At 37.5% G+C, this 17,521-nt stretch overlaps 1 pseudogene; it reads right to left on the minus strand.

Moving 5' to 3' along the window:
* Positions 1-15,937: 15,937 nt before the first annotated feature.
* Positions 15,938-16,058, minus strand: LOC123933290 (annotated as a pseudogene).
* Positions 16,059-17,521: the final 1,463 nt, after the last annotated feature.

The raw sequence follows: 17,521 nt of genomic DNA on the forward strand, positions 1-17,521 counted from the left end.
CTACCAAATTTTCAAAGAAGAAATAACACCAATTCTCCTGAAGCTGTTTCAGAAAATTGAAGCAAAAGGAAAACTTTCAGACTCTTTTTATGAAGCCAGCATTACCCTGATCCCCAAACCAAAAAGGACCCTACCAAAAAGGAGAATTTCAGACCAATATCACTGATGAATATGGATGCTAAGATTCTCAACAAGATCCTAGCAAACAGGATCCAGCAGCACATTAAAAAGATTATCCACCATAACCAGGTGGGATTCATCCCTGGGTTATAAGGATGGTTCAACATTCGCAAATCAATCAATGTGATAGAACAAATCAATAAGAGAAGAGACAAGAACCACATGGTCCTCTCAATTGATGCAGAAAAAGTATTTGACAAAATCCAGCATCCGTTTCTGATTAAAACACTTCAAAGTATAGGGATAGAGGGAACATTCCTGAACTTCATAAAATCTATCTATGAAAGATCCACAGCAAATATCATCCTCAATGGGAAAAAGCTTGCAGCCTTCCCGTTGAGATCAGGAAAACGACAAGGATGCCCACTCTCACCACTCTTGTTCAACATAGTATTAGAAGTCCTAGCAATGGCAGTCAGACAACAAAGAGAAATAAAAGGTATCCAAATTGGCAAGGAAGAAGTCAATCTCTCTCTCTTCCCAGATGACAGGATACTTTATATGGAAAACCCCAAAGACTCCACCCCAAACTACTAGAACTCATACAGCAATTCAGTAACGTGGCAGGATACAAAGTCAATGTACAGAAATCAGTGGATTTCTTATATACTAACAATGAAAATACAGAAAGGGAAATTAGAGAATCGATTCCATTTACTATAGCACCAATAACCATAAGATATCTGGGAATAAACCTAACCAAAGAGGTAAAGGATCTGTACTCGAGGAACTACAGAACACTCATGAAAGAAATTGAAGAAGACACAAAAAGATGGAAGACCGTTCCATGCTCTTGGATTGGAAGAATAAACATTGTTAAAATGTCTATACTGCCTAGAGCAATCTATACTTTTAATGCCATTCCGATCAAAATTCCACCGGTATTTTTCAAAGAGCTGGAGCAAATAATCCTAAAATTTTTATGGAATCAGAAGAGACCCCGAATTGCTAAGGAAATGTTGAAAAACAAAAACAAAACGGGTGGCATCATGTTACCTGATTTCAAGCTTTACTACAAAGCTGTGATCACCAAGACAGCGTGGTACTGGCATAAACACAGACACATAGACCAGTGGAACAGAGTAGAGAGCCCAGATATGGACCCTCACCTCTATGGTCAAATAATCTTTGACAAAAAGGAAAAAATATACAGTGAAAAAAAGACAGTCTCTTCAATAAATGGTGCTGGGAAAACTGGACAGCGATATGTAGAAGAATGAAACTCGACCATTCTCTTATATCGTACACAAAGATAATCTCGAAATGGATAAAAGACCTCAACGTGAAACAGGAATCCATCAGAATCCTAGAGGAGAACATAGGCAGTAACCTCTTCGATATCAGCCACAGCAACTTCTTGCAAGATATGTCTCCAAAGTCCAAGGAAACAAAAGCAAAAATGAACTTTTGGGATTTCATCAAGATCAAAATGTTCTGCACAGCAAAGGAAACAGTCAACAAAACAAAAAGGCAACCCACAGAATGGGAGAAGATATTTGCAAATGACAGTACAGACAAAAGGTTGATATCCAGGATCTATACAGAACTCCTCAAATTTAACACACACAAAACAGATAATCATGTCAAAAAATGGGCAGAAGACATGAACAGACACTTCTCCAATGAAGACATACAAATGGCTGTCAGACACATGAAAAAATGCTCATCATCATTAGCCATCAGGGAGATTCAAATTAAAACCACATTGAGATACCACCTTACACCAGTTAGAATGGCCAAAATTAGCAAGACAGGAAACAACATGTGTTGGAGAGGATGTGGAGAAAGGGGAACCCTCTTACACTGTTGGTGGGAATGCAAGTTGGTGCAGCCACTTTGGAGAACAGTGTGGAGATTCCTCAAGAAATTAAAAATAGAGCTTCCCTATGACCCTGCAATTGCACTGCTGGGTATTTACCCCAAAGGTACAGATGTAGTGAAAAGAAGAGCCATCTGTTCCCCAGTGTTTATAGCAGCAATGGCTACGGTCGCCAAACTGTGGAAAGAACCAAGATGCACTTCAACGGATGAATGGATAAGGAAGATGTGGTCCATAAACACTATGGAGTATTATGCCTCCATCAGAAAGGATGAATACCCAACTTTTGTAGCAACATGGACAGGACTAGAAGCGATTATGCTGAACGAAATAAGTCAATCAGAGAGATTCAAGTATCATATGGTCTCACTTATTTGTGGAGCATAACAAAGAACATGGAGGACATGGGGAAATGGACAGGAGAAGGGAGTTGAGGGAAATTGGAAGGGGAGATGAACCGTGAGAGACTATGGACTCTGAAAAACAATCTGAGGGTTTTGAATGAGCGGGGGGTGGGAGGTTGGGGAACCAGGTGGTGGGTAATAGGGAGGGCACGTATTGCATGGAGCACTGGGTGTGGTGCAAAAACAATAAATACTGTCACGCTGAAAATAAATAAATAAATGAATTTTTTAAAAATTTCAAAAGTTTTAGAATTTTGTTGAGAAAGAGGGGGAGGGGAAGGTCAGAGGGAGAGAAAGAATCTTTTTTTTTTTTTTCAGATTGTATTTATTTGAGAGGAAGAAAAAACTAGGGAGAGGAGCAGAGGGAGATGCAGGCTCCCTACTGAGGGGGGTGCCCAACATGGGGCTGGATCCCAGGACCCTGATATCATGACCTAAGCCAAAGATAGCTGCTTCCGGGTATAACTCAGGGGTAGAACATTTGACTAGAAAGGCCGCTGCTTAACCAAATGGGCCACCCAGGTGCCCCCAGAGAGAGATTCTTTATTTTTTTTTTTAAGATTCTATTTATTTATTTGACAGGGAGAGAGAGATCACAAGTAGGCAGAGAGGCAGGAGGGGGGTGGGGAGCAGGCTCCCTGCTGAGCAGAGAGCCCGATGTGGAGCTCGATCCGAGGACCCTGAGATCATGACCTGAGCTGAAGTCAGAGGCTTAACCCAGGCACCCCCCAGAGAGATTCTTAATCAGGCTCAATGCCCAGCACAGAGACAACATAGGGCTAGATACCACCCTGAGATTATGACCTGAACTAAAATTGAAGCTCAGATGCTCAACCAACTGAGCCACCCGGGCACCCCTGCACAGAAAAATTCTTTTGAGAAGTTGGCATCAGAGAGAAATTGTCAAGTCCTTCATTTCCAAACTAGTTCCTCCTCCTCCTGGGGGTAGTGGTTAGGCAGATAGATACATATTAGCACACAGAGGGGAAAAAAAGAAGTTTTTGTCTTTTAGATCCTCAGTTTTGGAAATAAATAAGGCTTCAAACTTAAGTCTCATCTTTTGACTGTCAAATTCCTCTGCTGGAAGCCAGGATAAGTAAAGGCTAAGGGGTCAAGCTTTCTGTAGTTGAGGGAATTACACACATGCGGGCATATAAAATCTATATAACATGGCATCTAGGGACACAGTTGTAAATCAACAAGTGATTCCTTGTAAAGATAAAGATAAATACTTTTAAAACGATTTATCTTCTTACATGTTGACATCCAGACTTTTTCCTGGATCTTAATATTTCACATTGTAATGCTTGGTCAGATTGGATATTGAACATTAGAAAGAGTATGAGCATTTATGAAAAATGACATAATTTATTTTGAGAAACCAGTTCCAAATCATGAAAACATGGGGCTTGAATCAATTCATCAAGAATATCAATAAGCTGATAAAGCAGGGGCATTTTCATTTCAATCATAATCTTTAAGCCATATTCACAGAAAAATTACTTATTAAAGCAGCCATATGTGTGATTAATGGGTTTGTAGGGATACTAATTACTCATTAGAATGCTAGGACTAAAATATCCTAGGACTTGAAAAAATATAGCAATTTTCATTAAAAGTGTTGGCTAGGTCTCAAAGTCTCAATGGGCTTGTGTTCTGAGCTGAAAGGACAGGGTTTTGATCTATAATGAAAGACAAATTATCTTAGGAAAGTCTAAATTGACAATAGCATAATGAAATCCTTCTCTTGTGTATGTTTATTTAACATATGTATCTCAATGTTATTTGAGATAAATAACAAGTTCACATTTGTTTATATACATTTTAAAAGTTAAAACTTTGGAAAGTGTCTGTTTTTTAACCTATTGAATGCTTGACCATCTATAGATAAATGTTTTTCATTCCCCATTCACTTTAATAGTATGGGTGCTGTTCTACAATGGTGGCCTATTTGGCTATTTAAGCAATAACCAAACTTTGAAATTCATAAATTCAATTGAGCATCAAATTAACATCATTAATCATCATTAGAAGACAAATAGTGTGTGTAAGAATGACTTTCTTACATATTAAAAATATTTTCTCCATCATTACAAGTGAACACTGCAGCTCAGAGTGAGGATAGATATTAGGTAGAGGAAAACTTGCTAAGTAAAGGTAAATGTTCTGAAACAAATTTAAAAAATAAGATGCAATCCAAAGGAAGCCAGAGTATTTTATGTTTTTGGATGCCATGATCATGTTAAAATTCTAAGCATTAGCTATAATTTTCATAGAAGTAACATCATTAATTTTCATGAGCTAAGAAAACATCCCACCTCACAAAACACTTTTATTTTAATTAAACACCATAGTGATAAGTGCTGTGAATCAAAGCGTTATTTTCTTTCAATAATGCATACAGAAAAGAGCTTGATCCTTTAATTTTCATAAAAAAATTAAGATTCAAAATATATTAAATAATAGCTTAAAAACATTGAAACACTAAGTTAACTTTTTGTGATATGAGTGAATTTGATACTGTGACTAATGGATTTAGTGAAATTTTTGCCTATGTAGAAAAAAGAGAATTCAGCAATTCTAACCCTTCTCTATTGAAAGGATAGTAGGGAAAGGCAGCAAAAGCCCTCACCCAACAATAAAGAATAAGAAATAACAGAATGGGGGCACCTGGAGGGCTCAGTGGGTTAAGGGCCAACTCTTCACTTCAGCTCAAGTCATGATCTCAGGCTCCTGGGATTGAGGCCCCCATTGGGGGAGACTGCTAATAGATTCTCCCTCCCTTTCTCTCTGTCCCCCTCCTCTTTCTCTCTTTCTCTGGAATAAATAAGTAAATCTTAAAAAAAAAAAATAACAGAATGATGTGAAGAAAGTGTGGACATTAATTTGGATCTTTTGAAATCCATAATTTTAATTCAATGTATACTTTTATTTTTTTATTTTTATTTTAAATTTTTTTAAAGATTTTTTTATTTATTGACACACAGAGATCACAAGTAGGCAGAGAAGCAGGTGGGGGGTGGGGGGTGGGAGTAGGCTCCCTGCTGAGCAGAGAGCCTAATGTGGGGCTTGATCCCAGGGCCCTGGGATCATGACCTGAGCTGAAGGCAGAGGATTTAACCTACTGAGCCACCCAGGCACCCTACTTTTATTTTTTTTAAGATTTTTTTTTTCTTGACAGACAGAGATCACAAGTAGTCAGAGAAGCAGGCAGAGAGAGAGGTGGAAGCAGGCTCCCCTCTGAGCAGAGGGCCCGATGCAGGACTGGATCCCAGGACTCTGGGGATCATGACCTGAGCCGAAGGCAGAGGCTTTAACCCACTGAGCCACCCAGGTGTCCCCAATGTATACTTTTAAATAAGATGATAGTATAAGTAATAAATAGTAAACACATTTAGTTGAATGTGTAGCAATGTACAGTATCTTTTCTTGAGAAGGATAACTATAATTTTATTTCCTTTATATTCCAGGGGGTGTTTGACTAAAATAATTTGTCATTCTATAGTGACAGCAGGTCAAGATTTCATTGATAATGAAAAATGGCAATAATTAAAGTTGAAATCATCAACTCTTGACCTCTGAAAAGATCCACAGAAAAATCTGTTGGTTTTGCAAAGCTATTATCAAAACGACTGCAGTAGAAGAGAAGAGCACCTTTGCAAACTCTTTGTATTGTCTGAAACTGTGAAGTGGCAGGAAGGACTTGTATAGGGTTTTAGTATATGGGACAGGTGATTTTAAGGTGAATTTTGATTTTGACACTGCAGAAGCAATGATGTAATAGCTTTGGATGAATGGGCACAGTGAACTGAGGGTCTTGAACAGCCCTTAATGAGCAAGATGTTAGTCTCTCTAAGTAAATTATCTTAGTTTTTACACTCTTATCTTCCAGGAGTAGGTGTTTCCTGGAGCAAGCCTCTAATAATTGTTCTTAGTATTTTTGTTGTTGTTGTTGTTCTTAGTATTTTTTAATGTAGGAAAAGCATGCCTATTCCAGAATTGTTTAACATGGGGTCAGGAAAGAACATAGGGTCAGTATTGTTTAGCTTGGGAAGAAGGAATATGTTGTGTGAAAGGCAACCTCTTAGATGGCCCCAATGATTTCTGCCTATTACTATTCATGCCCATATATAATTCACTCCCTTTGAGTGTTGTCTGGACTTAATGGCTTCCAACGAACAGAATAGAAGAAAAATGGTAGGTTGTCACCTCTGAGATTAGGTTACCAAACCCCATGATGTTTATAATTCTACTCATTCTCTCATTCCCTCTTGCAGCCCTTGCTCTGGGGAAACAACCTGATGCGTTATGAAAAAACCCCAAGGAAAAGCCCATGTGGTAAGGAAGTGATGACTCCAGCAACAGGTATAAAGGACAGGAGTCCTGCCAGCAGTGTGCATGAGCTTGACCATGGATCCTTCCCCAAGTAAGGTGTGAGATTGTTTTAGCCTGTGAGAGACCCTCAGATGGAGGTGTCTGTGCCCAGATTCTTGACCTTCAGAAGCCATGAGATAATGAATATTTGCCAGTCTCGTTTACCATGTTCAGGGGAAAGTTGTTACGCAGCAATGGATAGCTAATACATACTGGTTTCGCTTTTCAGGATGCAGGAGTATACTTTCACCTGAAATTTCCACTTATTTCAAAGTAAGCAGATTTATTAGCTCAAATGTTGGTTAACTTCACTAATTATGTCCTAGAGTGATATTGAGACTTGAGAGAGATGCATCATATATTATGTTCATTACAAACTTTTCTTCATTCTGCTCTGTAGCAACTGGCTATATTTGAAGTAGATAGTAACTACCCTATGAGGGACAGTTGAAGGGATTAATGCTTCCTTGATGAGCACACTGGGTTAGTGCCTTGAAGAGTCTTGAAATTTCTACATCAGCCTAATCTCTGAAGTTTATTTGTCTCTGAAGTCTCAAGTCTGCTTGAGAAAAGCAGGTGTATGCTTGGGCCCTGCTTCAGACGCAGAGTTTGCCAGCCTTGGCTTCGCAGCAGTGTTGCAGTGAGTCTTGGCCCCTCCCACTGTCTGTGGTGGTCCTGTACACCATCCACAGACTGCATACTTGCAGGGGACAGCTTTCTCCTCTGCCCAGGGAAATGCAGGTCTTGGGAGGTGACACCTTTTCAGAACTTTATCATTGCTTAAATTTAAAAGAAAAACAAGTCAAGGGTGTTCTTTTGAGAAACTTACAAAGGGACGTGTGATCACAAGCTGTGACGAGGAAAACTGGAGTACAAACACAGACAGTATATGCCTTGTAGCGTACTTTGTAAAAGGACAGTTCCCAATATTGTGCTGAAAGATTTCAAGATAACCAGTTTCTCCTCACCGCTTTTAACAAATTAAGGAATTTGACGATTCCTGGTGGAGGTGAGAGGCAGGCAAGGGCGGTCAGAATGCATTTGGATTCTGCATGTTTCTTGGTTGACTTTGGGCTTAAATTTGGATTTAGACAGAGCAGTAGCTAAATTCCATCTCTTCCAAATATTCAACCTTCTTGGTCCATACATATTTGCTTTGGTTGTGGAATTTATGAGCTCTTTTCATCTTTACTTCTCTTTACTCTGTCTACCAACATTTATGTTTATCAATTACCCATCTGTCCCCGTGATTTTGCAATGTCTATGAATACATTGAACAAGGAAAAAGAAACTAATAGCCCCAGTGACATTGGTTGACTATCCATGGATAAGTATGTACAGAGCAGGCACTATGTAAGTAACTTTGCCATACATTAACCCATTGGTCCTCATAAGAGCTGGTTGTTACTCCTTACTAGCTGGGTAGCCTTGCTTTTTCTACTTTCTGGAGCTTGTTTTCCTTAACTGCAGAGTCTTCTGCCAACACAGGGAGCTGAACTGATATATAACTGACACTGAGAGCCTTTACAAAGAAGGCAATGGCTCATATGCTGGGGACCTTGTTCATGTTTTCTAATTTGTTATATTCTTTTTTCATGAATGGGTCTCACGTCTACCCAGGTGTGTTATTACTTAATCTCTTATTAAATTGGCTTCAAAAAAGCTTCAGGCCCCCACATGTCTCTATTCCCATATTGCTCTGGGGCTCAGGCATCAAAGCCTCAGCATGAGGAAAGGGAAAAAGTGGAAAGGGGAAAGGTATTGAGCCTTCATTAACTTAAATTCTAGTGTTTAAGGGTCTCCTGAATAATCCAGAAATTCTAACCAGGTTTTAGGGGCCAGATTGAGGATGAATACACTGGGATAGGATGTATTTAGAAATTTGGACATGGAATAGAGAGAGACATTGCTTTGTGAATGGAGGTTGGTCACGGTAGGTACCTGGGCAGCCAGAGTTGTAATTAAAAGGCAAGATCTTAGTGCCCTTGTTCTCAAATCAGCTGCACATTGAAATTAACTAAAGATCTTTTTAAAATGACTGAAGCTGGCTTCTGCTCCAGACATTTTGACTCCATTGTGTGGCGTGTAGCCTGGCATCAAGATTGAAAAAAAAATTATCATCAATTCTAGTGTGTAGAAATAGTTGAGAACCACCAGAGTAATGGCTAAAGGCTTAAGCTTTAAATTCAGACTGTTCTTAGTTTAACTTCCCATTTTACTCTGAGACTAGGTGACTTTGGGACAGTTATTCGACCTATCTTAGCTTTGGTTTTCTTTCTCATTTTCTTCCTTCCTCTTTCATTTGTAAATTAGAGATAATAATAACACCTGACACATAAAGCTCTTATGAACATTAAATATATGTTTAGCACAGTGCCTAGCACATAATAAGTACCCAGAAGATACTAGCTAGTATTGCTGCTACCAGAGTTTCAGCGTTAGAAGGAGGCTTGCTGGTGGTCAGAAGGGAGGCATACTTAGGAACCAAGACAGCGTGGGGTGGAGGAAAATGTGGCTTCCCTCCTAACCTGGCTTCTCCCTATTCCTGTTTCCAGGAATCAGGCAGTGTGGATATTTGAGAAAGCTGCTGTCATTCCCAGGGGATCCAGCTTGCAAGGGCTCATCAATCAACTCATCTGACTTATTACCAGGGTGTGTAATTTTGAGGTTTATGTCAAAGGAACAGTCTTGTTATCATTGTTCTAATTACAGGAAAATCAGATAATATATATTATGCATATATTTTTATGGCAGGTTATTTAGAGAACAGGCTTAGTTTCTAATAATTTAACAAAGGAAGAGAGGGGGTGGTCTCATTGAGTAATGAAATAATTGTGATAGTTTGACTGAAAACTTATGGCTCCAAATATTTCAAATCTGTGCTGAAAACAGCTGAAAATATACCCTAAACCATCAGGATTTAATTCACAGAAAGATATGTATATTTAGTTCTACGTTATCCTTTATTTCATTTTTAACTAGAGCTAAGCATTTTGTAGACATTCCTATCATTGTCAGCAGATGGCTGCATTCACACCAATGAAGAGTCTTTTTAAGTTAAACTTTTTATTTTGAGACAATTGTGACTATTTCAAAATGTAGGTAGATTCACAAGCAGTTGTAAGAAATATCGCATATCTTTTTACCCAGTTTCTCCCAAATGCAAAATATTGCAAAGGTATAGTACAATATCACAGCCAGGATATTGATGTTGATACAATAAAAAACAAAACATTTGCATGACCACAAGTTTCTTCCTCTCACCCTTTTATAGACATACCAACCTCCCTCCAGCCCCTGTTACCTCCCTAATGCCTGGCAAACAATAACTGCTCTCCATTTCTATAATTTTGTCATTTCTAGGATTTACACAGATGGCATTATATAGCATGTAACCCTTTTGGAATTGACTTTTTCACTCAGCATAGCTTGGTATCCTGGAGCATTGGGAATTGTTCATTTCTCTTCCATTTTCTGGAAGACGTTGTATACAGTCGGTGTTACTTCTTCTTTAAACATTTGATAAAATTCACCAGTGAAACAGTCTGGGCCTGGAGATTTCTTTTCTGGGCTTTTAAAATTATGAATTCAGTTTCTTCAACAGCTATAGGGCTATTCAAATTATTCAAATGGTCTACTTCATGCTGAGTGTACTGTGGCAGCTTGTGTGGTTTTTTTTTTTTTTTAAGACTTGGTCCATTTCATACAAATTGTCAAATTTATGTGTGCAGAGTTGTTCATAATGTTCCCTTATTTTGCTTTTGCTGTCTGCGGGGTCTGTAGTGCTATCCCCTGATTTGTTCCTGCTATTGGGAATTTGTGCCTTCTCTCTTATTTGTTGGTATTATCAGATATGTGATTTTCAGATAAATTCTTCCATTCTGTGGATGGCCTTTTCATTTTCTTGATACTGACTTTTGAAGCACTGAAGTTTTTAATTTTGGTGAATTCCAATGTGTTTTCTTGTTTAATTGTGTGTACCTTAAGTGTCATATCTAAGAAACCACTGTACAATCTAAAGTCATGAAGATACACATTTAGGTTTTTTTCCCTAAGACTTCTATAGTTTCAGCTTTTACATTTACATCTTAATCCATTTGAATAGTTTCTTGTGACTGGTGTGAGTAACCATGTTCAATTTCATTTTTCTGCAAGTAATTACCATTCTTCTAATTAATATATCCAGGGAATATATTTTTCCATAATATTAATTTCAGTCTGTCTGCAGGGTTAAATTTAAAGTGAGTTTCTTGTATACAGTGTAATTTCTGTCCTTTAATTGGTATATCTAGACCATTTATGTTCAATGAAATTATTGTTATGTTAGTGCTTAAAACTGTCATTTTATTTTTGTTTGCTGCTTGTTATCTTTGGTTTTTTGTTTTTGTTTTTCTGGGTTTTTTTCTGCCTTTCTATTTGTACATTTTGTAGAATTCAATTTTCTTTAATCTATGCTGTTTTTGAGTCTATCTCTTTGTATAACATCTTTAGTAATTACTCTAAGTATTGCATTATATATACATGACATATTACAGCCTATTGAATTGTCATTTTGCTAGCTTGAGTGAAGTATAGAAAGTTTGTTTTCCTTTCTATTCTTTTATTTTCCCTCATGTGTAATATAATTGCTTAATTATTTCCTGTTCGTTCATTTAAAATCACATCCAAAGGCATTATAATTTTGGTTTCAACCCCATCAAATATAAATTAGAGAATTGAGGAGAAGGAAAATCTATTACATTTACTCATATTTTAGCTTACCATATTCTTTCCTGATATTTCAAAATTCCTTCTTTTATTATTCCCCTTCTGTTTAGAAAACTTCCTTTAGTCATTATTTTAGAGTAGGACTGCTAGGGAAAAATTTTCTTAGTTTTCCTTTATTAGAGAAATGTCTATTTCTCCTTATTTTATGAAGGATGATTTCTCTGGATAGAAGGTTCTGGCTTGGCATTTCTTTCTTTTCTATTTTTTAAAGTCCTTGAAGAATGTGGAAATTCCTTCTGGTTTCCAATGTTGTTGATGGGAAATTCATTATCATTCAAATTGTTTTCCACTAGTTGTCATTTCCCTCACTGCATTCAAGATATTTTCTTTGTGTCTACTTTTAAGAAGTTTGACCACTATTTGTTCTGGTATTATGGACTGAATTGTGTCTCTTCCAAATTCATATGTTGAAACCCTAATGTCCAGTGTAACTGCATTTGGACATGGGGACTTTTAGGAGGTAAATAATGTTAAGTGGGGTTATAAGGGTGAATTCCTAATTGAATAGGACTGGTGGTCTTATGAGAAAGAGATACCAGATCTCTCTCTCTCTCTCTCTCTCTCTCTCTCCATCTCTCTCCGTGCATGCACAGAGGAAAAGCCATATGAAGATGGGGTGAGAAAATAGTCATCTATAGGCCAGGAGGAAAGTCCTCACCAAACATTCATTTGCTGAGACTTTGATCTTAGACTTCTAACGTCCAGAACTGTGAGAAAATTAATTTCTGTTGTTTAAGCCACCCAGTGTGCTATGTTTTCTTCTGTTGTGACAGCCTCAGCCAACTAATACATTTAGTGTGGATATTTTTTAGTTTATGCTGTTTGGGATTCACTTAGATTTTTGAGTCTATACATTTGTGTCTTTTGCCAAATCAGGAAGAATTAAGCCATTACTTTCTCAAGAATTTTTTTAGTTCTGCATCCTTTTCCTATCCTTCTGGGACTCACATGACATGATCCGATGGCTAGATCTTTTGTTGGATCTAGCCCATGGATTCCTGAGGCTCTGTTTATTTATATTTTAAGTCTGCTTTCTTCCTCTTAAGGTTGGGTAATTTATATTGTTTTATTTTCAAGTTCAATCTTCTTTCATCTGGTTTCTCCATTCTGATTTTCAGCCCCTTCACAGAACTTTCAAATTTTAGTTATTTTATTTTAGGTTTAAAATTCCATTTGTTGTTATTGTATTCAGGTTTAAAATTTCCATTTTGTTTTTCTTATATATTCTATTTCTTCAGAAAGACTTTTATTCCTTTGCTGTAACAATATGTTACCCCGCCCTTCCCGCCATTTGTTTTAAGTGTATTCTTACTTGCTCATCAAAGCATTTTTATGGTGGCTGCTTTAAACATTTTGTCATGTGATGCTTACATCTATGTCAGCATTGTGTTGGCATTTATTGATTTTTTTAAACTAAATTCACAATATTTCTGGTTCTTAGTATGATGCGTGGTTTTTTATTAAAACATGAACATTTGGGGTTTTATAAATATTTGGGTATTTCGGAATCTTATTTAAGCCTTCTGCATTAGCTGGCTTTCCCTGACACTACCAGGCAAAATGGGAGTTCCTGCTCCCCACTAGTCTTTTAGTGTAGAATGGGGAGGCTTGTTACTGTTCTTGTGGGGATGAAATCTTGGCTACCTTCTCTGCCTATTGTTACTACTTTAGCAGAGTGTTTGGGGTGCTTTGTTCAGTGTGGCAGAGGTGACATCTAGGTTCCCCCATTAGCCTTTTCTGTTACAGCCTGGGAAGGGGCCATATTGTTTTTGTGGTGTGTGGCTAGAGTAAAGCAGTTAATTTCTGAAAGGTTTCTGTCTTGCGAGGCTGCCTTTTTCTGGGCCTCTGGCTGGAAAGAGCAGAATTTAGTTGGAATTTCTTTTGTCTGTGCTTATTAGAATTTCTGGATTGCTGATTTCTTCTGTCTGGAATATATGAAGTAAAACAACCCATATATATATATATACATATATATGTGTGTGTGTGTGTGTGTGTGTGTGTGTGTGTGTGTGTGTATAAAATACTTGAAAATACCCAAACCAAACAAACTCAGGAAACTTATCACTTTGTGTTCCTTGGGTCACAAGGCCCCCAGGTCATCTGTCTCCTCTCCCCCTTTCAGAATTTCCTTGTGTTTCCTCTGTATGTAATGCACAGGGTTTTTAGTTATACTTAGCAGGAAGAATAAGAAAAAGGATTTTTACTCCACTTTTCCTGTCATGGAAGTCTTTTGAACTCTGTCCTTTTAATGGCTAATGACTTTTAATTCATTATAATGCACATTTTGTTTTTTTTAGAATAAGCACAAGACAGGCATAAATTTTCTTTTCATGTGTTCATCACCTAGTCAGGAAAGCCCCCCAGAACATGTATCAAGTGACCTTTGACAATAAAGTTACAGTCACAGTCTCCCAAAACAAATATGTTGACAAATATATAATACAGACAATTCAAGGCTGGCTTTATACTGCTGCATTTAAATCTGTGCATATTATGCAGATTTTATATCTTAAATAACTTGTTAACATACTACCAGCAGTCCATTCCATTTGGAATTAAAATCTTTCTGTGGACATTAAATAGCTATAGAAAAAGCAGAAATCAGCACTTTAAAATTGGTTTATTTTATAACCAAATGTCAACTAATTACTCCAGTAAGCTGAAAATTCTTGCTTGTATTAACTAGGGTTATGTTCATTTTCAGAGAAAAAAAAATCCTGTGTCATAAAATCTCTATCTTTCCCTCCCCCACTCCTTGTTATAAAAGTTAAGTGTTTCCTCATATGGGTTTTACTATAGGAGTCACATAAATGGCCAGATTTATTAAGCATAGACTTCTTGAGAGCATGCAGGAAAAGTGAACTTTACAGCTTTCAGTCAACAGACAACTCCTTATAGGTCTGCAAAGCCTGAACTATTAGCCCTGTCTGGGGCCGCTGCCAGTAGCCTCCCTCAGGGAATTGTTTGACTATTCTCAACCACTGTCTTTCCTTTGACTGGGATTATGTCCAAGGCATGCCCACTTTTTCAGTCTTCTGCTGCTCTCACCTCAGTTTATCACATCTCAGGAAATCCCTTTTTTAGCTCTCCCCATGCCTTTGTTTAGCCTTGATCTACCATCTTTTTACCTTCTACCTCCAATTACTTCAGAAGTTCCAGAATCACAGTTGCTTCTTCACAAATATGGGAAGAATAACCTACAGAAACTAAAGTGGTTTTGTTAAGACATGCAGACGAATAGTGAAACAGAGGAAAAGACCTATTATCTAACAAAAAATATTTCTATCTTCATTACATTTCTATAATTCCCTCTTTCTCTTTTTGTTAAATTTCTGTAATATCCCTGGGGACAGAGAAGGAAGGAATAGAATGTCACTAATGATGGGTGATCGATGGTAAGAATTAACCCAAATCAAGAAAAGGAAAGTGACACATAGATGAACAAAATATGATAAAATAACTTGTGTCCTGTAATTCAAATTCCCTTAGAATTATCTAGAATCTTCTAGATAATTCTAGACACTCATCTGGTGTCAGAATCTGAAGAGGTTGCATGGGTCTTCCTTAGTAATGCCACAGAAGTAGTCTAAAACATACACTAGTAGTTGACATTTGTTATAAAATAAACCAACTCTTTTCTTGAAAGTTATAGAAAGCCAACTGAAAAATACCTGAAACAAAGGAAAAAATCACTGGCTCATGTATTCAAGAAATAGGTTAGAGGAACAGGTGTTTAAAAGTTGTGGTCAGGAATTTATCTTTGTATATCCCTTGGCTCTGCCTTCCTGTGTTGGCTTAATTTCCAAGTAGGCTTGACTTTTAAAATCCGTTTTATTTATTTATTTGTTTGTTTGTTTGTTTGTTTTTTTGTTTGTTTATTTATTTATATTTTTTATAAACAGCACCAGGCTTGCATCTTAAAAGCTTAGACACTCTAGGGGAATGAAGGTCTTTTCTCCCAGTAGTCCTGATAAGAGTTAAACACATTTTCTGACTGGAACACCTAAGGTGGTGTGCTCATCTCTGGACCAATCAGTCAGTTGGGGACTGAAATGCTCAGCCTGGCTAAATTCCTGGTTACATTTCTTAACCCCCAGAAATGGAGTCAGTTTTATAAAAACTACATAAATTGAGAGAAAGGTAGCAATATTTGCCTGAAAAGTACATAGAGATGCTATCACCAACAGAAGAAGGAAAATATGCCATGAGGGTGGATCAAATATATCTGTTGCCCATGAAGGAGGTCATAATATGACTAGAGAATGAGGTCAGGGAGAATTCATGCCATGAATACCAAAACTTTCCTTGTGATCCCTGGTTTAAGTAACTCTTCTAAGTTGTGGATAGGATCCTAAAGATTCAGATTTCTCTCCCAATCTACTTTAGAATCTTCATAAAATTTTCATCTGTCACCTTCCTTTTGTTTTAGGAAATTGTGTGTCATCCTTGCCCATGGGCCATATTAATGTTCTCTGTACCATTCCAATTTTGGTATATGTCCTGCTGAAGTGAACACACACACACACACACACACACACACACACACACACACACCCTTTTGTTTAAAAGCTATCTTTTTTTCAGTGCATGAGCCTTCAAGATACATTTTTTAAAAAAGGTATTATTATTCAGTTTTATTTCTTCTACTTTGTTTAGCCATGTACATCAAAGCAATATTAACCCATTGCGAATATACTCTGTTCTAGCAAAGTTACTGGGTAGGTAAGTTTGGGAGCCTAGGCTGGAAACATAACCACTTCTCATAAGTATTTTTTTAATGGAAAAATGAATTTTTTGTCCGACCCAACTAATTTACAAATGAACCATTGGAATACAATTCATTTGCAAACACATACTGCTAAGAAATCTAGCAGATGCATCAACGAACTTTAATTACATGGGATCATTTGATTAATTTAGTCTTCCTTCTCTGTTCCAATAACCAGATATTTTCCTGGAGCAAAGTTAGAGCAGATATGATCATTTAATGTGAACTGGGCTAATTGTGTTTATTTGGATAGATAACCTAGGTGTAACCATGCCTTAAAGAGAACTTACTTCCCTTCCTGGTGAGCATAGGGGGAGATTAGGAGGGTACTCTCATGTTCAGTGAATTTATCAGAAAATCTTGTTTCCAAGCAGATAATAAGATTTTAATGACTCTTAAGATAGGCACAATCTTTGAGCTGATGGTTTTGGAGAAGCCCTTTAAAGAATGTAATTCTCGGAAGAGAACTTCCCAGGGGTTCAGAAAAACAGTGTTTGTATTGTATTGGTCACCCTTGTGTGCTGCTACCTTTGGTTTCCAGACTTGTAAGACTGGTGGCTGGAATGTTAAACCACATTTCAACTTTTTGGAGAGACTTCATTGATCCATTGATCCATTTATTCAATAAGTATACACAGATACAGGATTCTGAAAGATGGGGCCAGCCAGGCCATGGGGCCCCAACACTTATGTTTAAAGGAAAGTTGACTTTTGGCATCTGATCAGCTAAACATGCTCATGGGGAGTAGCATGAAGCCTCCTCACAATGATGAGCCCAGCTGAAACCTGAGGGATTCTGGAATTGCTAAGTAAGCGGTTGAAAGTGTGTCCTCAATCTGAATCTGTAAGTTGCTTGATTCCAAGGGAAGATCTCAGGAGGTGGCATAGATGTTTTTGTAGGAAAATATGGAAATAAATAAGGATGAGTCTCAGGAATATATTGTCTGATGGGGAGATTGATGTAGAAAAATTCGTATAATATCAGAGAAAAACAGTTGCTATTCTGAGAGTACAAGCTTTGGGCCAAGGAAGGATTCATGAGCGCTGTACCCTGGATTCTTGACCTTGTCTGTAAGCTGGACAGACTTTGGTTCCTTACCACCTCTGGGGTGAGTATCTTATTCTGTAGGGTTCTAAACAAGAAGAGCCCCCTTAACCCAGAGACTCACAAAGTGGTTAATGGAACCTCTAGGTCAAAAAAAAAAAAAA

Source organism: Meles meles, chromosome 20 (genome assembly GCF_922984935.1).
Source record: "Meles meles chromosome 20, mMelMel3.1 paternal haplotype, whole genome shotgun sequence".
Lineage (NCBI taxonomy): Eukaryota > Metazoa > Chordata > Mammalia > Carnivora > Mustelidae > Meles > Meles meles.